We start from the raw sequence: 22,132 nt of genomic DNA on the forward strand, positions 1-22,132 counted from the left end.
CTGCCGTTGCTTCACAGACACAGAAAGCTGCTTCCAGGCCTTTTGTTCTTGGCCACGCAGTCTGACGGCCATTTTATCCCTGGGCAATTTACCAAACTCAAGAGCTCTTTTTAATAAAAATGTACTGTCTTAAGGTGTACAATTTTTTTACAAAGTTCTTTGATTCCGCTGTTGTCCAAGTGCTGCCTAGCTTAACGCAGACTTCTTGCGGTTCTGGGTATGTTTTAAAACATTGTCCAACCCAGAGACAATTTAAATCACGCAAAGACTTCGTCCACGATGTGTGTTAACATTTCCCGATCTTCGGGGGCCGAGGGGATTTTGCGAACCCCTACATTCCCACCTTGAATACTTCCAACTTGCTTGTATTATCCTCTTGAAGAAGTGAGCAAAAATTTCTGACCCCCGACAAACCATCCCTTGTATTTACCTATAGCTTCCTATCACTGATTCCCCGACCTGTCTATTCCCCTCAAATCCGAGAAAACCGTGGTATGGTAGGCATCTACAGATACATCAATTACAAAATGTTACAATAAGGGGACTCGTACCCCTGCACCACTTGTTACATTATAACATAGTACAAAATGTTGCAATCCTGGTTATACAATGTAATCAAAATGATTTCAAGCACGGACAGGGTCCTAAACCTCTGCAGCACTTGGAACTGTAAAACAAAATACAAAAATCTCCATTAAACATTTGAAACAAAATGCAGAAATAAACCCTGACCATCACGTGCCAATGATGGGTCGCGAAATCCAAGTGGGTATTGCTCCTCCCACCCGGGCAGTAAATGCTCCGTCCACCCCCCCTTTTAATGGTCTTAAACTTTTAAAACATACAGAATGGATTTTACAGAACAGTCTGCTCCGCCAGCCCCAAGCCGTTCCCTTGTCCCTTTGTGGAGGCGGGGTACCCCTCATGTTTCACAGACCGAGACCGGGGAGTATGGGACCACAACTCCCAGTCCCTCCCCTCCCGTCTTCCCTTGACTGGCTGCAGAAAATGATGGGTGCCTGTGTGGCATCTCTCACTGGCCCCACACTCAAACTTGGATCCCAGATCCGGCCACCCACTCATCCTTCCCAGCCACACTTACACTCCAACTTTGCCCGTGGGCCCCGGGTGAGTTCCTCCCTTCCCCGAACGCACCCACGTGACTCTTGGGTCTCCCCCTCCCCTTTACAATCTTTCCCAGGCCATCACCACCCACTCCTGGGGAACGCGTCCCTATCTGACAAGGCGCCCACGCTTCCCCACCATGACTCCTCAATAGCGAGGTCTCCCACAAGTTAAATTCGGTCAGGATAGTGCTGGGTTGGGGCCATGCCCCACCCAGCTGGGGCCATCTCTTCCGCATAGGATGAGTAGGCAGGTTCCTCCAGACAATGTATGGTTTCTCCCGAAGGTCGCTGCTGGGTCTCCGTCTGGATTTGTCCAGTGGCGAGGTGATCACCAACATTCTGTATAACCATATCTTCATTCGATACCCAGCTCGGGCTGGGCGAAGAGGGCTGCTCCTTTGTCCACTCTCCTGCAAAAGAGCTTAAAAGGACATGCAGCCAGGTCTCCCACTGACCTGCTGCCTTAGGTGGAGACATGGTCGGGTCCCTTGACCTCGGACCAAAATACAAACATTTGGCACACTTACAAACTTAAACTTTAAACTACTAGTTACATTCTAAACTTAAAATTTAAACACCTTAAAAGCAAGCTGTAAACATTGGTAACTTAACACAAAGCTATAATACAAATGCCAACCGTCTCCGGACGGCCAGGCTGATCTCTGGTGTCACTGTCGCAGATTACTGCTGCCTGCAGTGAAGCTGGACTGCCTCCTGCTTCTGGTCCCTGGCAGCTTATGGCTGCTAGTTGGGGACCTCTGTCATCTGTTTCCTCCCGGGCTCGGGAGATTGCTCTTTGTGACAGGTACCCTGGTGACCATCTTATCTTGGGCTTGTCGACCCGCTGAGACCTTCTGAGGGGCGTCTCTGTGGGGAAACATTGGCTGACGGACCCTGAGCCTGGGTCACAGCCTTAGCTGGCTGGGAACCTTCTCCCCCTGATGCAAACAGACCGCGCTGTTTAATATACCTGGCAGCCTGCCAGTAATCCGGGTTTGTCTCCTTTCCCTACCCACTCCTGTACTGGGAACAGGTATCCCCTCACCACCCGCTGCTGGTGACTGAAAATCTTCCTCTCCAGGTCCAAAACCTGGTACCGGCTCCTTCCATATGTCCCCCACAAGAGGAATTGCAATCCCTTCCTCCCCAGAGTCCCACACCATAGGGGGAACCACTCTAGAAGCGGGCTGGGAAGCTTGTCCCTTTAAACAGGCGACTGCGCGTGCACGAACCTCCTCCCTGGAGTCCCCCGGCAGAGGCTGTGAAACCTCTGTATTCAAACAGGCAACAGCACCTGCACGGGAAAACTGAAGAGGAGCCGTTGGGGTCACAGGCTGGGGAACTGCGCCTGGGCAAACCTGGTGTTGGGAAAACTTCTCCCCTCAGGCGCGCGACTGCACCTGCATGAACCTGGTGTTGGGAAACCTCTCCACTCAGGCGCGCGACTGCGCCTGTGTGAACCACCTGTTCAAAAGACTGGGTAATTCCTGTCTCCAGGCCAGCGACTACGCATGTTTGGGCAGTCTCTACTGGGAATGAACTCGCAGCAGCCTGCAGATTTCTACCCTCAGCCAGCTGTTTCTCTGTTTCTGAACTAGATAACTGGTTCAAATTTAAACTTTGGCCAAAACTTAGGTCCCACTGGGGCCTGGAAGTGTCCCAATTGGTGGGCCGGACAACTTTTCCCTTGGAACAAGCCACAGTGCCTGTCTTTACAGCCTGTGAACATGAACTTGTATGGTCAGGTTTGTACAATTTACATTGGTTGGCATGGAACTACTTTGTGCACCAGGGTACTTTTACTGCATAGAGCATGGGGCTGGCCCTATCAACTATACTATAGGGTCCCATGTAGAGTGGCTCTAAACTTCCCACCCGGGCATAGTTTCTTACCATCACTAGGTCTCCTATCTCCCACTGGTGGCTCCTGCTAGGCTCGAGGAGCAGCCGGTTATTCCGATGCTGCTTCCCCATGCTGTCTGCTGCCTGCAGAAAAAACTCCCTTTTCCCATCTATCACTCCTAGGGCTGGTGCAGTCTGCAGGTCTCCCTTTAACTTAACAAATGCCGCCTGGCATCCCTCATCCCAGGACCAGTCCACTCCCTTGTGTAGGAGACAGAGCAGAGGGGCCGCTGTGGCTGCATAGTCCTCTATAAATTCCCTGCAGTGCCCCGTCAATCCCAGGAACGACCTCACCCCTCTTACTGATTTGGGAATTGGTATCTCCTGGGCCGCATCCCTCCTTGCCTTATCTATGGCCCTCTCTCCTGTGCGGACAGTCAGACCCAGGAATTAAACTTCTTGCTGACCAATCTGCGCCTTCTTGGGGTTGACTTTAAACCCCTTTCTCTGCAGCAACTCCAGCAGCAGTGGGCCATGCTCCCCGACCTAGTCGGTAAATAAGAGCAGGTCATCCACATACTGCAGTAATTGAGTGGGTTGACTGAACTCCTTTAAACTATCCTTCGTGCATTGGTGGAAGATGCTGGGGCTGTTGTAGAAACCCTGTGGCAGACAGGTCCAGGTATACTGCTGTCCCTTAAAGGTGAAGGCAAACTTATATTGGTCCTCCTGTTTTAAAGGGATGGACTAGAACCCATTCAAAATTTCCAGCACCGTGAATGTGTTCGCGGATGCTGGAATACTGCTACTAAGATTAGCCACTGCTTCTACTGTGGGGGCACACACGGGGATATTGCTGTTAAGCACCCGATAGTCCACCGTGGCTCTCCATGAATTGTCCGGTTTCCTAACCGGCCAAAGTGGAGAATTAACATGAGTGGCTATGGGCCTCAACACTCCCTGTTTAACTAAGGAGGTGATGGCTGCCTCCATGTCGGGTTCTGCCTCTTTGGGGAAATTGTACTGCTTCTGTGGTCGGGCCATAGGTTCCCCATCTATTTTAACCTCAAACCCTGTGATCCTCCCACAGTCGTGTTTATGGGTGGCAAGGGCTGTGAGGTTTGCCTGCACGACTGCCTGCAGTGCCTCCGGGACACCATTTACCATGAGCCTGAGGTCCTAACCTTCTTTGGGCTTCACAGTACACAAGGTCCCCTTACCCTCCTTGGCCGGGATGACCACTATACTTTCTTCCCTGTCTGTGCTAGCCCCCCAAAGGCAATGGTTGCGGAGATCCACGAGGAATATGTGGCCCACCAGGAAGTCGGTTCCTAGGATCCCCTTTCCTTCCTCCTTATTCCGCTTTGCCAGGATGCACGTCCACTTAGTTTGGAGCGTGCCCAGCTGGACGGAGAGGGGTCTGGAGTATACCCCCGCCTCCACCTGACCGGTGAATCCCGATCGTGTGTATGGAAACCCGTCAGAGGTGTGGTGGTGGGATTATCCATATGGATCAAGGTGCATGATGCCCCCGTATCCAATAGATAAGTCCCTGTAACCTTCTCTGTCTCCATCTGTACGAGCGGTCTCTTCCATTCTTCTTACCGGAGATTACACAGACGGACAGGCTGCGCGGGCTCCAGTCATTGGGGGGAGGCAGAGGTGGGCAAAGGGGTTGCAGCACCACTGATGGCTGCTACCTTTCCCTGATTGGCCCTGAGGAATGATTTTATCGACTCCATGATGGACTCGACTGTATTGGGTGGAGTTTCTGTCTCTGCCTTCTGAGTTGGGGCTGCGGGGGTCCTGGCTTTATCGTCTCACCCAGGCTTTTTACAATCCATGCGCCAGTGGTCATCCTCCCCGCTCCTGTAACAAGTGATCTTGTTCTGGGAGGGTCGGCTCCCCTCCTGGCGCCACTCTTTCTTGTATTGAGGCCCAGGTTTAATCTCGTGGACCTTACCCTTTTGCTGGGGGTCCCACTATGCCTACTGTTCCTATATGCTACTGTGAGCTGCCGGATTACAGTCTCTTCGGTTGCTAGGGGGTGTCAGTGGTCAAACCAAGTCTCAGCCTTTGCTTTTATCTGGGGCAGACAAATGGACACCAGGCAACAAAGCCATTGGGTCCGCTGCTGCGGGTTCAGGCGTGCCCTATTTTGTCCCCCTGTACACGAGCTGTTGTAGACTGTCCACAGCCTGTCTGCAAATGTCTGTGGGGTCTCCCCTTCCTTCTGCAGTGTTTTTCCTATGTGATCGAACGGACTGCCGTCGTTCGCACCCATGGCTTCCAATATTTCCTCCTTTAGTTCCTCAAAACCCTTCTGCCCTCTCTTAGCCTCATCTGAAAGGGTCTGCTAGAGCTTAGTATCTACAGAGAAAAGCAACATTTTGGCTTTCACTTCATCATCACAGCCATTAACACAGGCTGCCTATTCTATCCCTTGGAAGTGCACTGAGGGGTCTCTCTTTTCGGAGAGCAGGGGAATATGTTTCACCAGGCCTCTGAGCTGTGGGGTATCATAGGGCACCAGATAGGTATGCTGAGCCGTCCCTGGGTCTATATCATTCACGGGCGGCCCGTACCTCCTTTGTGGGAGGGGGTACACTGGTCCTGATCCCCGCCTGCCTAGTGAGACCTGCTGGCGTTCTCCTACCACCCCATTGTCCACCCCTTCTTGCTGCCAGAGCTCCTCAAAACTCGGAGCCATGGGCTGCTGTCTTGGGATCTCAAATTCCCTAGCAAGCTCTGTTCTGGGTGCTGCCTGTGGGGCGGTTTGCTTTGAGCTGCTGGTACTGTCCGATGGACTTCCCTTCAGACTTATGAGACATACCATCCCTTCAGTCCTTAATAACCCCATACCCAAACTCTCTATCTTTCTGTTACATGGGATATGATCTGCTCTACTAAACCTTTGGTCGCAGGCCAGCTTATAAGCTGCCTTTACCTCCTTAACCTTTTCCTCCTGCTCTGTTACTTCTGAGGTGAGGTGGGCATTCTCTTCCTGCAGTCTCATCTCGTTCCTCCTTGCTTCTGTAATTTGGCACTTTAGGAACTCTGTCTTGTGCCTCGCATGGCTTTTGCCCTCACTAGCTTCTTGGGTGAGGTGTGCATTTTCCTCCTGTAGCCTCATCTCACTGTCCCTAGCCTCTGTGACTTCCTGCGCAAGGTGCTCTATCTCTGCCTGGCATTTCGTGACCTCTATTGTAAGGCGTGCATTTTCTTCCCGCACCCTCATCCCACTATCTCTGGCCTTATTCACCTCTCTTATGAGGCATTCTACCTCCGCCTGGCATTTTTCAAACTCTGACTCCCGATTCTTGGCCTCTTTAACCTCCTCCAGCACCCTCATCTCACCCTTCTTAACCCAGCCACCTATACCATAAACGGTCAGCTTACACACTGCCGCTAACTTCTGCAGGGCTACCCACAGACTAAAAGCAAGAAAAGCAAGAGCTGATGCTTTCTCCAGATCACTTATCATATCAAAATCTGCCTCCATTCCTGCCACGGTCGAAAATTTGAAGGGGGGCATTCTTTACCTGGTTTATGGTAATTTACCTTCCTGTACCTGGTTTACGGTAATTTACCTTCCTTTACCTGGTTTACGGTAATTTACCTAGTCAGGCAGCTTTTTTGCCACTGCACTTTTTGCACTGCACAGCGGTTTCAAATCACTAAAACCCTGTTTCCAGTTCTGACTGGAGGAACTTATAATTATTGATATATTAAAATGGACAAATGGTCTGGATGCAAGAAAGTCAAACTTTATTAAAATTAAGAAACTACACCACACGATCTTGTAATCATGGTAAAATTGCTTAAATAGGGGAGGAAAAGAACGGACACAATGAGGGAAATCGACTAAAATACAATTCTAACGAAATCCCCACTTTACTCCCACCCCTAAGCCTATCCTAAGTTGCCTTGTGGAAGGCCAGAAAAATATATGCTCACCACTGCAGTGCCAGCTCCATGTCCCACGAGATCTTCACTGTCCTGAAGTAAAGAAACACCCCAGTGTTTTAAAAGTAAACTGCTGGTGTTCTTACTTCTTCAGGCAAACTCCCACGCTGTAGAGGGCACACGGAGGCAAGCCAGAGAGAGAGAGATGCCTCTGAGAAGCTATCTCTTATACCCCAGTTTTGGGGCCGAAATGTTCCCGCCCAGATCCGGAAGTTTCTGGGCTAAAACAAAAGGGATCCAACTGTCCCCATTGTCCAGTAATGTGTGATTCAAACCCATTCATTTTAAGCTGTTCCCTTCCTCAGTTTAAGTGTTTCTTTTCAAATGTCTGTGCTGAGCCTTCGAACCATCTCCATTCACTCTGATGGGTTTTGAATGGAGTTGTATTATTATGTAAACAGAAACCCATTATCTTGTAGTCACTGAAACCGCAGTCAATTTGTTTAATCCCTTGTGCAAATATCCTTGTTGCAGTTTCTGTAAGCAAACATCGATTGTCTCTGCAGGGAGGGGAAACTCCCCTTTTGATTGACAGAATTTGACTGCCGTTGCTTCACAGACACAGAAAGCTGCTTCCAGGCCCTTTGTCCTTGGCCATGCAGTCTGACGGCCAATTTATCACTGATCAATTCACCAAACTCAAGAGTACCTTTTTTTAATAAAAATGTACTGTCTTAAGGTGTGCGATTTTTTTACAAAGTTCTTTGAATCCAGTGTTGTCAAAGTGCTGCCTAGCTTATCGCAGCCTTCTTGCGGTTCTGGGTATGTTTTAAAACATTGTCCAACCCAGAGACAATTTAAATCACGCAAAGTCTTCGTCCACGATGTGGGTTAATATTTCCCGAACTTTGGGGGCTGAGGGGATTATGCGAACCCCTACAATGTTACCTCTCTGTGTTTCGTGTACAAGGACTGACAAAGCCCTCTGAGCACCAACATTTAACAGTTCCTCGCCATTTAAAAAAATATTCTGTTTTCTGATTCTTCCTACCAAAGTGAATAACCTCACATTTCCCCACAGTATACTCCACCTTATAGCCCACTCACTTAACCTGTCTATATCCCTTTGCAGGTTCTGTGTGTCCTCCTCACAGCTTACTGTCCCACCTAGCTTTGTATCGTCAGCAAACTTGGGCACATTACACTTGCTCCCTTCATCTAACTCATTGATATAGAGTGTTTCGCCTTAATACCACACCTAGGGGGAAAATTCAGTTGTTTGCACCTCCCGTTAGCGCATTAAGAGGGCACTAAAGGTGTGCAAAGCAACTAGTGCCCGGGCGCAGCGATGTTTGCGCCGCTCGCAAAATTAATTAGACTTTTGCGGCGGCGCTAAACACTACCGCCACGATCTCTTGGGCCGGCAGATCGTGACGTCAGTCAAGCGCCCCGGACCAGATAATTAGTGGCGCCCCCTGCCTTACTGCCTGCCGCTAGCAACAACAGTTTGAGGAGAGCATTATGCAGTCAGCAAGGGACTGGGGGAGCGCTATTTCAAGGCGACCGCTTCCTGACATTTTTTGTTGGTAACATTTTTGCACCACGCATTTTGAGAGAGAGAGCAAGAGAGACTTCTGGAGAGATTCAACACTGTGTGAAGGAGTTTTGGGTACAGAGCAGCACTTTGCAGGTTTATTTTGATTTGCCCTTCCTTGCTTCGCCAGCGCTCTGAGGTATCGCATCACTCCTCGGAATTTGTGCCTTAAGACAGGTGTGAAGTGCCTGATTTAGCACTCCAATCACCTCCAGAGGCAATAAAAGCCAAGTTTGCCGTCGGAGGCGATAATTAGTGCGCCAGGCGTTAAACTTTGCGCATGGCCGATAATGGCGCCCCAAACGGGGCGATACTGAATTTTTCCCCCCTAGTCTCAGCGCCCAGTGTGTGGCACTAATGGAGATTAACTGATAATAATTGAATGCTATTGAAAGGTATAAACATAGTCAGTATCCTAAGGTACTGCACATGGCAAGGTTCCTCTTCGCTGTGTGTGCTATTTCTCTCTGTCTCCTCCTTTGCTTCTTTCTCCCTATTTCTCTTCTCTTCAATCCTCAGTTCCTATGTTTGCTTCTCTTTTTGTGCCTTTTTCCCCCTACCCTTTTTCTTTTTTCCTGTCGCATGGGAGCTGTTGATTTGCATCGTGTGGTCGTGCACAATAAGCAGCTGCCAATGGCTTCCGGCAGCAATTTGTGGGTAGGACTTGGCCTGAATTCCCTCCCGACCCCTCCCCAAACACTCACGCCTCCCATCCCTCATTCCCATTGCATCCTCTGTACTGTTACCTTCCCACTGACCCCGCCCATTATTTTCGGCTCTCAAGAACATGAGAAATAGTAGCAGGAGTCAGCCATACAGTCCCTCAAGCCTGCTCCACCATTTAATAAGATCATGGCGGATCTTCGACCTCAACTCCACTTTCCCACCTGATCCCCATATCCCTTGATTCCCCTAGAGTCTAAAAATCTATCGATCTCAGCCTTGAATATATTCAACGATTCAGCATTCACAGCCCTCTGGGGTAGAGAATTCCAAAGATACACCACCCTCAGTGAAGAAATATTTCCTCGTCTCAGTCGCCCCCTCCTTCTAAACTCTCCAGCCAGGGGAAACAGCCTCTCAGCACCTACCCTGCCAACCCCCTTTAGAATTTTACACGTTTCAATGAGATCACCTCTCATTCTTCCAAACCGCAGAGAGCATAGGCACAATCTACTCAATCTCTCCTCATAGGACAGCCCTCTCACCCCAGGAATCAGTCTGCTGAACCTTCATTGCACTCCCTCTAAGGCAAGTATATCCTGCCTCAGGAAAGGAGACCAAAACTGTGCACAGTACTCCAGGTGTGGTCTCACCAAGGCCCTCTACAATCACAGCGACACTTTCCTCACTCTTACACTCCAACCCATTGAATTTCGTCTGCCATGTGCTCGCCCATTCCACCAGCCTGTCAATAACCTCTGTGTACACAGGGAAAAATAAACAGAGAAACATAGAAGATAGGAGCAGGAGTAGGCCATTCGGCCCCTCGAGCCTACTCCGCCATTCAATGAGATCATGGCTGATCATCCAAACACAGTACCCTGTCCCTGCCCTCTCCCCATATCCCTTGATCCCTTTAGCCTTAAGAAATATATCTAACTCCTTCTTGAATATATTTAATGAATTGGCCTCAACTGCCTTCTGTGGTAAAGCATTCCACAGGTTCACCACTCTCTGGGTGAAGAAATTCCTCCTCATCTCAGTCCTAAATGGCTTACCCCTTATCCTTAGACTGTGACCCCTGGTTCTGCACCCGCCCGCCATCGGGAACAGCCTTCCTGCATCTAGTCTGTCTAGTCCTGTTAGAATTTTATAAGTTTCAATGAGATCACCTCCCATTCTTCTAAACTCCAGCGAGTATAAGCCCAATCGACCTCATACATCATTCCTGCCATCCCAGGTATCAGTCTGGTGAATCTTCGCTGCACTCCCTCCATGGCAAGAACATCCTTCCTCAGATAAGGTGACCAAAACTGCACACAATACTCAAGGTGTGGTCTCACCAAGGCCCTGTACAACTGCAGCAAGACATCCTTGTTCCTGTACTCAAACCCTCTCGCTACGAAGGCCAACATACCATTTGCTTTCTTAACCGCCTGCTGCACCTGTATGCTTACCTACAGCGACTGGTGCACAAGGACACTCAGGTCTCATTGCACTTACCCTTCTCTCAATCTATTGCCGTTCAGATAATAATCTGCCTTCCTGTTTTTGCCAGCAAAGTGGATAAACTCACATTTATTCACATTATACTGCATCTGCCATGCACCTGCCCAATCAGCCAACCTGTCCAAATCATACTGGAGTTTCTCGGTATCCTCCTCACAGCACACACACCCACCCAGCTTTGTGTCGTCTGCAGACTTGGAGGTGTTGGTTGAAGGATAAACATTTGTCCAGGTGAACTCCCCTGGTGTTCTTCCAAATACAACTGTGGGATCTTTTATGTCCACCTGAGCGGGAAAACAGAGCCTCGGTTTAACATCTCATCCAGAAGACGACACCTCCGACAGTGCTGCGCTCCCTCAGTACTATTTCACAGGAATTTGTGCTTCAGTCAAGTGGAGCTTGCACCTACGACTCACGCGAGCGCGCAAACAACTGAGCCGAGGCTGACACCCAACATCAACCAGAAAGCCCCCTTAGAACAGAATAACCTAAGAATTAGGAGCAGGAGTCAGCCATACGGCCCCTCGAGCCTGCTCCACCATTCAATGAGATCATGGCTGATCATTGAGCTCAACTCCACTTTCCCGCCCGATCACCATGTCCCTTGATTCCCGTACAGTCCAAATATTATATCTATCTCAGCCTTGACTATACACAAAGACTCAGCATCCACAGCCCTCTGGGGCAGAGAATTCCAAAGATTCACCACCCTCTGAGTGAAGACCTTCCTCCTCATCTCAGTCTTAAATGGCCGACCCCGTTTCCTGAGCCTATGCCTAGTCCTAGACACTCCAGCCAGGGGAAACAACCTCTCAGTGTCTACCCTGTCAATCCCCATGGAACATAGGAACAGGAGGAGGCTATTCAGCCCCTCGAGCCTGTTCCGCCATTCAGTGAGATTATGGCTGATCTGTGATCTAACTCCATCTATCCGCCTTTGCCCATACCCCTTATTACCTTTGGTTAACAATTATCGATCAATCGCAGATTTAATATTAACAATGGACCCAGCATCAGTTGCTGTTTGTGGAAGAGAGTTCCAAACTTCTACCACCCTTTGTGTGTAGAAATGTTTCCTAACTACACTCCTGAAAGGACTGGATCTAATTTTTAAGCTATGTTCCCTGACCCTAGACTCCCCAACTGGGGGAAATAGTTTCTCTCTACCTACCCTATCAGTTCCCCCTTAAATATCAAACCAAACTTGGGGGTGTGGCAGTGAGGTTGATACCAATCGACGGCAACAGGAAATAGAAAGGCTAGCAGAATGGGCAGATGGAATTTAATACAGAGAAGTGTGAGGTGATGCATTTTGGCAGAAGGAACAGGGAGAGGCAATATACACTTAATGGCACAGTCTTAAAGAGTTTGCAGGGACAGAGGGACCTGGGAGTTAATGTACATAGGACACTATGGAGGGATTTTCTAGATTTAATATGATGATTTCTAGCAGGCATTTGATAAGATTTCACACAAGCAACTGTTAGCAAAAACTTAATTCTACGTTAAATTAGTAACTGATAATAATATATTGCATTAATAACTTTAATTAGGTACATCTTAGTCTTCATATTCTGTAAAGTTAGTTAAGAGTCGAATCAATAAAGGCAGGGCAGCTCAGTCCCACGGAATGTGCATCCTGTGCCATGTGGGAAATCCAGGACGTATCCCATGTCCTGGACAACCACGTGTGCAGGTAGTGTCGTCAGCTCGAGGTTTCGGAGCTTGAGCAGCAGCTGGCATCACTGCGGAACATCCACGAGGCTGAGAGCTACGTGGACAGCACGTTTCAGGTGGTGGTCACCCCACAGCTAAGGAGTGTGCAGGCAGAGAGGGAATGGATGACCATTAGACAGAAGAGGAGGACAGACATGACTCCAGGATGGTAATGTTGCCTCCCTGGTGCCAGGGCCAAGGATGTCACTGAGCGGCTGCAGAATATTCTGAGGTGGAGGTGAACAGCCAGAGGTCATGGTAGAAAGAGGGATGAGATTCCTGGGGGAGGTGGGTCCAGTACAGGCCGGACGGGTTGCAAATCAACAGAGCCGGTACAAATATCATCATGGGGAGGTTTGCTAGTGTTGTTGGGGAGGATTTAAATTAAGTTGGCAGGGATATGGGCACCAGGATGTACCAATAGAAAGAAGAAAATGGTGTACACCAAATTTGGAGAGAGGGATAACACTAAAGTAAAAAATAGTAAGGTATTAGGTGGGGTCAGACTAAGAGAGAACACAGGATGTTCTAAGATAGGGTTACAGTGCATATATGTGAACGCACAAATCATAGTAAACAAGGTTGGTGAGCTGCAGGCGCAAAGAGCCACATGGGAATAGGATGTTGTGAAAATAACTGAAACCAGCTTTTGAAGAGGGCAGGATTGGGTATTAAATAATCCTGGATAGATGGTGTTCAGGAAAGATAGGGAAGGAATGACAGGTGGTGGTGTGGCAGTATTGTTTAAGGAGAATGTTACAGTGCTGGAGAGAGAGGATGTCCTGGGGGGACAAGGACAGAATCTATATAGTTAAGATATAATAGAGGGGCCATTACACTACTAGATGTATTCTATAGACCACCAACTAGTGAGAAAATATGGAGAAGCAAATTTGCAGAGAAATTACAGAGAGATGCAAAACTGTTCAAGAAAGGGTGTAAGTATAATCCTAGTAACTACAGGCCAGCCTGTTTAACATCAATGGTCGGTAAAGTTCTAGAAACAATAATCAAGGAAAATATTAACGGACAGTTGGAGAGGTTTAAGCTAATTAAGGAGAGCCAACATGGATTTGTAAATGGCAGATCGTGTTTGACTAATATAATTGAATTTTTTGATGAAGTAACAGGGAACATTGATCAAGAGAATGCAATGGATGTTGCCTGCATCGATTTTAGGAAGGCGTTTGACAAGCTACCACATAGAAGGCTGGATAACCAAATTGAGGCTCATGGAATAGGTGGGTCAGTGGCAGCTTGGAGAAGGAATTGGCTTAAGGATAGAAAACAGCGAGTTGTGGTAAATGTGTGTTTTTTCAGACTGGAGGATGGTAGACAGTGGTGTTCCCCAAGGGTCAGTGCTGGACCCACTGCTTTTTTTGATATATATATATAATTGACATGGATATTGGAATACAGAGTAGAATTTCTAAATTTGCTGATGACAACAAACTTGGGGGTGTGGCAAACAGTGAGGATGATACCAATCAACTGCAGCAGGACATAGAAAGGCTAACAGAATGGGGCAGACAAATGGCAGATGGAATTTAATACAGAGAAGTGTGAAGTGATGCATTTTAGTAGAAGGAACAGGGAGAGGCAATATACACTTAATGGCACAGTTTTAAAGAGTGTGCAGGGACAGAGGGACCTGGGAGTTAATGTACATAGGTCCCTGAAGGTGGCAGGACATACTGAGAGAGTGGTTAACAAAGCATATCGGATCTTGGGCTTCATAAATAGAGGTATTGAGTACAAAAGTAGAGAACTTATGCTGAACCTTTATAAAGCGCTGGCTAGGCCACAACTGGAGTATTGCGTCCAGTTCTGGTCACCACACTTTAGGAAGGATGTGAAGGCCCTTGAGAGGGTGCAGAGGAGATTTACCAGAATGGTTCTGGGGATGGGGCATCTTAGCTACAAGGACAGGTTGGAGAAGCTGGATTTGTTTTCATTACCGCAACAACAACAACAACCTCTATTTATATAGCACCTTTAACATAGTAAAACGTCCCAAGGCGCTGCACAGGATGACTTTAAGACAAAGGAGGTTGAGGGGTGATTTGATAGACGTGTACAAGGTAATGACGGGTTTGGATACGCGAGACGGGGAAAGGCTGTTCCCACTAGTTGATGGTTCAAGGACTGGTGGACACAGATTAAAGGTTTTGTGCAAGAGATACAGGAGGGATGTGAGGAAACTTTATGACGCAGCGAGTGGTGAGGACCTGGAACTCGCTGCCCACGGAAGTCGTAGAAGCGGAGACACTCAATGTTTTCAAGGTGAGACTGGATAGAAACTTGAGGGAAATAAACTTGCAGGGCTATGGGGATTGAGTGGGAGAATGGGACTGAATGGATTGCTCCACAGAGAGCTGGAACAGAATCGATGGGCCGAATGGCCTCCTTCTATGCCGTTATGACTCTATGACTATGAAGTATAGACTAGTTATAATGGGGGCTTCAACTATCCTAATACAGAGAGTTCAGAGGAGAAGTGAAAAGGAAAATACGAGGGGCAAAGAGAGGGTCTGAGAACAGAATGGCAGCTAACATAAAAGGTAATCCCAAATTCTTCTATCGGCATGTATTACCAAGTTTAACAACACTAAGTTAGTGGCAGAGTAAGTAGTGCGGAAGGGAGCAGAAAATTGTAAAGGGACATTGGTTGAGTGGGAAAACTAGAGGCATCAGATTCAGAGGGAAGGAAAATCGGCCATTTAATGAGTTTGAAAGGAACATTTTGGACTTGTGCAGTTCGGTCAGAGAAATGCCAGTGAAAGAAAATCATTGCAGAAAGAGCGATTCTGTAGTGTCCCTTCTGTCTGAACAGTGCTTTCTCGTTAGTCAATTAAGCAGAGGTTTCCGTAGTGTAGCGGTTATCACGTTCGCCTCACACGCGAAAGGTCCCCGGTTCGAGCCCGGGCGGAAACATTATTTTTCTGTGAAATAAATTTAACAGGTTTCTTGTGTCAGAAGCAACGAACAATTTAAAGCAGACTCCTAAAATACACAGTGCGTAAATTCTGATAGGGTATAAATCTTCGTCAATGAATAAACTTTCACAAATTATTAAAGTTAAATTACTCAACTTTCGACTGTCCCTTACTGTGAGCATTTCTTTCATTCTGCAAAACAACGCTTTCGGTTAATGAATGTTGATTAAAACAATTAAACCACTAAACTACCAGAACACACATTAAAGAGTTGATCACAATTGCTGATATTTCTTATCTTTTTTCAGCTCTTGGTCATTTTCAGCTCCTGACTGCGGATATTCTTCTGATTAAACGTGAACAAAATGAAATATCTCGCAGCCCCGGCCTCGGTTAATACCAACAGATCTAAGCCGCATTTCAGGCCCGAAAACAAACCCATTAATTATTCGCTCTTCCCCAGCTCCAGAGCTCAGATTGTTACTGCCCATCCCTGGAGCTGCAAGATACCAGGGATCCGGGACAAACCTCCCCATACACCGAGCACAAGCTCAGGAAAACCCCGGGGGAGAAGATATCCCGGTCACTGAGCCTTCAACAGCATTGAACAAGCACCCGGACTGAAACGTTCTTCATGCGGAAGTGATGAGATGCAGAAATTAATGTAGCAAGTCAGGGTGGCCGAGCGGTCTAAGGCGCTGCGTTCAGGTCGCAGTCTCCTCTGGAGGCGTGGGTTCGAATCCCACTTCTGACAGTCTTTACTTTTAATTACCACGCGGAACTCATTTATTTTCACACCACTGTCAAGCGCTTTGGGACATCCCTTAAAAGTGGGATTTGGCGGTTCACCTGCTCCATTCACATAGAAACATGGAAGATAGGAGCAGGAGTAGGCCATTCGGCCCCTTGAGCCTGCTCTGCCATTTAATGAGATCGTGGCTGATCATCCACATTCAGTACCCTGTCCCTGCTTTCTCCCCATACCCCTTTATCTCTTTAGCCTTAAGAAATATATCTAACTCCTTCTTGAATATATTTAATGAATTGGCCTCAACTGCCTTCTGTGGTACAGAATTCAACAGGTTCACCACTCTCTGGGTGAAGAAATTCCTCCTCATCTCAGCCCTAAGTGGCTTACCCCCTTTCCTTAGACTGTGACCGCTGGTTCTGGATTCCCACACCATCGGGATCATTCTTCCTGCATCTAGTGTGTCTTGTCCTGTTAGAATTTTGTAAGATTCAATGAGATCCCCTCTCGTTCTTCTAAACTCTAGCGAATATAAGCCTAATCATCTCAATCTGTCTTCATACATCATTCCTGCCATCCCATGTATCAGTCTGGAGAATCTTCGCTGCACTCCCTCCATGGCAAGAACATCCTTCCTCAGATAAGGCGACCAAAACTGCACACAATACTCAAGGTGTGGTCTCACCAAGGCCCTGTACAACTGCAGCAAGACATCCTTGTTCCTGTACTCAAACCCTCTCGATACGAAGGCCAACATACCATTTGCTTTCTTAACTGCCTGCTGCACCTGCATGCTTACCTTCAGCGATTGGTGTACACGGACACTCAGGTCTCGTTGCACTTACCCTTCTCCCAATCTATTGCCGTTCAGATAATAATCTGCCTTCCTGTTTTTGACACCAAAGTTGATAACCTCACATTTATCCACATTATACTGCATCTGCCATGCTTCTGCTAAATCACCTAACCTGTCCATTTCATACTGGAGGTTCTCTGCATCCTCCTCACAGCACACATGCCCACCCAGCTTTGTGTCGTCTGCAAACTTGGAGTTATTACATTTAGTTCAACCTTCTAGATCATTAATATATATTGTGAGTAGCTGGGGTCCTAGCACTTATCCCTGCCCTACCCCACTAGTAACTGCCTGCCACTTGGAAAAAGACCCGTTTAGACATACTCTTTGCTTCCTGTCTGCCAACCAGTTCTCTATCCAAGTCAGTACCTTACCCCCGATCCCATGTGCTTTAACTTTGCACGCCAATCTCTTATGTGGGACCTTATCGAAAGCCTTCTGAAAGTCCAAATACACCACATCCACTCATTAGAGTCACAGAGTCATAGAGTCATAGAGTTTTACAGCACAGAAAGAGGCCCTTCGGCCCATCGTGTCTGCGCCGCCCATCCATCCCTGTCCAGTCTAATCCCATTTTCCAGCATTTGGTCCATAGCCTTGTATGCAATGGCATTTCAAGTGCTCATCCAAATGCTTCTTGAATGTTGTGAGGGTTCCTGCCTCCACCACCCTTTCAGGCATTGAGTTCCACATTCCAACCACCCTCTGGGTGAAAAAGTTCCTCCTCAAATCCCCTCTAAATCTCCTGCCCCTTACCCTGAACCTATGCCCCCTTGTTATTGACCCCCCCACTAAGGGGAAAAGTTCCTCTTTATCTACCCTATCTATGCCCCTCATTATTTTGTACACCTCAATCAGGTCCCCCCTCAGCCTTCTCTGCTCCAAGGAAAACAACTCCAGCCTGTCCAGCCTCTCTTCATAGCTGAGGCGCTCCATCCCAGGTAACATCCTGGTGAATCTTCTCTGCACCCTCTCCAAAGCAATCACATCCTTCCTATAGTGAGGCGACCAGAACTGCACACAGTACTCCAGCTGTGGCCTCACCAGCGTTTTGTACAGCTCCATCATAACCTCCCTGCTCTTATATTCTATGCCTCGGCTAATGAAGGCAAGTATCCCATATGCCTTTTTAACCACCTTATCTACCTGCTCCGCTGCCTTCAGGGATCTATGTACATGTACACCAAGGTCCCTCTGACCCTCTGTACTTCCTAGGGTCCTACCACTCATTGTGTATTCCCTTGCCTTATTTGTCCATTCTCCCTTATCTATTCTACAAGTTACATCCTCAAAAATTTTTAACATTTCCATCTGGCCTGGTACTGAAAGTGGAGACAGTGCCACAGTGTAGCAGTTATCACATTTGCGGAATCATTTTGTTGGAACTTGCTCCTTCTGCATGTCCAGGGGCGAGATTGCTCTCCTGTGTGAGGAAATAACAACGAAGAACAAAAGAATTAGGAGCTGGAGTAGCCCATATATTGTGTAAAATGAGATATGGGTAACAGTTAACAGTTAACATGCAAAGCACAAAACCTGCTGACAAGGGTGGTGCTAGTTGCTGTTTGGCGAACCGACCTCTACCTAGCAGAAGCTGTACGCCAACTCTCCAACACCTCCTCCTACCTCCGCCTGGACCATGACCCCACTACCGAATATCAAGTCACCATTTGCAAGACTGTCACTGACCTCGTATGAGAAGAGATTGAGTAAACTAGGCCTGCAATCTCTTGAATTCGGAAGAATGAGAGGGGATCTCATTAAGCATGCAAAATTATTACAGGGTTTGATCGGTTGGATGCTGGGAGAATGTTTCCCTTGGCTGGGGAGTCTCGAAACAGGGGCCACAGCCTCAGGATAAAGGTTAGGCCATTCAGGACTGAGAGGAGAAGACATTTCTTCACACAGAGGGTGGTGAATCTTTGGAATTCTCTACCCCAGAGGGCTGTGGAGGCTCAGTCATTGGGTATGTTCAAAACAGAAGTCGGTAGATTTCTGACTGGTAAGGGCTTCAAGGGATATGGCGATAGGGCCGGTGAATGGAATTGAGGCAGGAGATCAGCCATGATCTCATAGAATCCCCTACACTTGCTTAAAAATCTGTTCCATTACCTCTTTTTTCCAGTTCTGACGAAAGGTTATCGACCTGAAACGTTAACTCTGTTTCTCTCTTCGCAGAAGCTGCCTGACCTGCTGAGTATATCCAGCATTTTCTGTTTCAATTCAGATTTCCAGCATCTGCAGTATTTTCTCAGTTCGCATTTCTTTCATTGTGCAAAACAAGGTTATCGCTCAATTAATGACGCTTTGAAAGCAACATAAAAGTTTAACAAAATAACTACCGCCCAACGTGGGGCTCGAACCCACGACCCTGAGATTAAGAGTCTCATGCTCTACCGACTGAGCTAGCCGGGCCTGTTGAAAGTGCATTTCCTTGTCGCTGATTGCAGTCAGGAACCTGGTGGCTCCGGCCCGGTCACAACAGCATGTCTGAGCCGCGTTTCTGCAAACTGCGAAACAAGTTCTCCAGAAGCCCAAGGCGTATAAGGAACTCAAGCAGCAAAATCCCTTTCATTAACCACAGGGGTTCAGGCAATTTTCTGATCGCAAAGCGCTTTAGTCCTTGTCAATATCTCTTGTCTATTTCCCGGAGATTCCCGATTCTGTCTTTCTCTCTGGCTCTGTTTATTGTGTCTGTGGCCACCTGCGGGTTGATTTTGAAGGAATACCTGTGTTTGTGTCTGCTTGTTACGTTAAACAAATGAGGGCATCAGGCGCCTCTGTGCATGACAATGAGGAATCAGGAGAAGGCAGGAGGAATGAAACAGTGTTTGTGGAACGTGTGTATATAAAAACAGCGCGGTTTATATTGTAGGACCTCGTGGCGCAACGGTAGCGCGTCTGACTCCAGATCAGAAGGCTGCGTGTTCAAATCACGTCGGGGTCACTGTTCTTCCGGGTAATTCCAGAATTATTGTTTTCTTTGCCGTTTCACAATAACCAGACACTTGCAACAAAGACTGTCTCACTCTTTCCCCAGTGTCAGGGAGAGAAGCGCCACAATTCCTCATTTATTTAATGTGACAAGACACAAGCACAGGTATTCGCTCAAAATCAACCTGCAGGTGGTCATACAGAATAAACAGAGCCAGAGAGACAGGCAGAATCGGGAAACGCCGGCAAATAGACGAGAGATATTGACAAGGTGAGAAAGCGCTTTGCGATCAGAAAATTGCCTGAATCCCTGTGGTTAATGAATGGGCTTTTGATGCTTGATTTCCTTACACACCTTGGAATTCAGGTGAACCTGGTTCATGGTTTGCAGAACAATTTAAACCCCTGGGGCCGAGCCTGGCTGCAATCAGAGACAAGGATGTATCAGCTTCTCCAGCCCGGCTAGCTCAGTCGGTCGAGCCTCTTAATTGTAGGGTCGTGGGTTTGAGCCCCAAGTTGGGAGAATTATTTTTGTTCAAATTTGATGTTGCTTTCACGGAAAAGCATAATTAATTAACCGATAAAATTCTTTTGCCCAATGAAAGAAATGATAACTGAGCGAGAGTCGATACTTCAATCACTTTATTTTTGCTTTGCATGTTAACTGTTACCCATATCTCATTTTACACACTGTGCTTTAGGAGTCTGGGTTAAAGTGCTCATTGCTGATGACACCAGGAATCTGGGACAACATTTGTCATATTGAACAGGAAAATAGAATCAGCAGTGAACACCAAATCCCATGGTGATGACTTTCAGATTCTACGCAGCCCGATTTGGAATAAAGTGATATAATTTTAACAGTGAAGATTTGGAAGTTAGTGGTACTCGTACTCGTGCTTTTAATTAAAGTTTGTGGCGTTCATGTCTCTGAATAAGAAAGGAGGGGCTTGTCGTTGACCAGACTGCACTGCGCCTGGTGTTTGTGAGCGGTTTCTCGTTCTTTAACCCGTGTCAGCTTTCGCTCAGCGGTTACTTCGCAGCACCAACTTTTTTGTAAGTTCGAACTCTGTCTCAGCGAGGGCGCAATCTGGGCTTAATATTGTCATTTTCAATCCCCTTCTTCAACACCGAAACACATTATAGCAGTGATTTTAATTTAGCAGTGTGACATTTTTCGAGGCACCATTAAATGATTCCTATTAGTGTTGCGAGTTGGGTTCGATTCCCGGTTAAGGAAGTAATTTTGATATCAACAATTCATGTAATTTTATTAAATTAATTACATGCATCTAATGTGAATAAATAAGAACTGCTTTAATCAGCATTAATTAACCGGTAACTTTATTTTGCAGAATGAAAGACATGATAATATGGTTACTGAGGGACAGCCGAAACTTCATTCATTTATTTTGCTCTTTGCATCTCCTGAACTGTTAACCCATATCTCATTTTACACATTGCATTTTAGGAGAATGGTTTAAAATGTTCATTGCTTGAGAGAGCAGCGATCTGGGGCAACATTTGTAAAATTTAACGGGACCGGCTATTTCACAGAAAAAACCTATTCTCTCACATGATGTTTTCAGACCACACACTGACTGATCTTTGCTAGGCCCCAAGTGGATGATCTGACACTTGCCCGCGTTGAACTCCATTAATCACTGGTCAGGGGAGATTTAATAGAGGTGATCAAAATTATGGGGGAAACAGTTTCCACTGGCAGGAGTGTCAGCAGGGCTATGGGGGAAGAGCAGCGGAGTGGGACTGATTGGATAGCTCTTTCAAAGATGCAACATCAATTGCTCATTTTAACCTGCGATTCATAGATTTTAGTTAACCAACGGTATTAAGGGATCATTGAAGTCTGTGAGACACTTCATAATTGTTTCTATTATCATTAATCAACCCACAACATTTTGTTGCACACTGCAGGAATTGCTAACATGTTTACCGGATGACAGTCAAACTTTAATAACTTTTTATAGAATCATAGAAAATTGCCTGAACTCCTGTGGTTAATGAAAGGGATTTTAATGGTTGATTTCCTTATACACCTTGGAATTCTGGAAAACATGGTTCGTAGTTTGCAGAAACGCGGCTTAGATCTGCTGTTGTGAACCGAGGTAAAGCTGCAGGATCCTTGAATAATCTTTCACAATTCAACTGAAAGCAGCCGGAATGTGCAGCTTTGAGAGGGGTTGTCTGCACGGTCAGAGCTGGAAACGGGAGTGAGCGAGAAGGCAGGAGAAATGAAACAGAATATGAGCCCCTTAAAGACAGAGCCATGTGATACTGTAA

General features: G+C 47.1%; 1 protein-coding gene and 4 non-coding genes across 5 annotated transcripts in view; 4 read left to right on the forward strand and 1 right to left on the reverse strand.

The window, feature by feature from the left end:
• The first annotated feature begins 15,218 nt into the window (after positions 1-15,218).
• trnav-cac (transfer RNA valine (anticodon CAC)) lies at positions 15,219-15,291 on the forward strand. The gene has a single exon. It is a non-coding gene; the product is annotated as a tRNA-Val (tRNA).
• Positions 15,292-15,964: 673 nt separating this feature from the next.
• Positions 15,965-16,047, forward strand: trnal-cag (transfer RNA leucine (anticodon CAG)). The gene has a single exon. It is a non-coding gene; the product is annotated as a tRNA-Leu (tRNA).
• Positions 16,048-19,239: 3,192 nt separating this feature from the next.
• Positions 19,240-19,312, reverse strand: trnak-cuu (transfer RNA lysine (anticodon CUU)). The gene has a single exon. It is a non-coding gene; the product is annotated as a tRNA-Lys (tRNA).
• Positions 19,313-19,772: 460 nt separating this feature from the next.
• On the forward strand, positions 19,773-19,844 carry trnaw-cca (transfer RNA tryptophan (anticodon CCA)). Its single transcript has one exon. It is a non-coding gene; the product is annotated as a tRNA-Trp (tRNA).
• Positions 19,845-20,518: 674 nt separating this feature from the next.
• Positions 20,519-22,132, forward strand: part of LOC147090671 (baculoviral IAP repeat-containing protein 1-like) — a 126,691-nt gene continuing 125,077 nt past the window's right edge. The window contains exon 1 of the mRNA XM_085977438.1: positions 20,519-20,887. The gene's annotated coding sequence lies outside the window, so the exon portion shown is untranslated. The remainder of the gene's footprint in view (positions 20,888-22,132) is intronic.

This window comes from Somniosus microcephalus, unplaced genomic scaffold (genome assembly GCF_052327205.1).
Source record: "Somniosus microcephalus isolate GS21.2 unplaced genomic scaffold, FLI_Smic_1.0 unresolved_chr4, whole genome shotgun sequence".
NCBI lineage: Eukaryota > Metazoa > Chordata > Chondrichthyes > Squaliformes > Somniosidae > Somniosus > Somniosus microcephalus.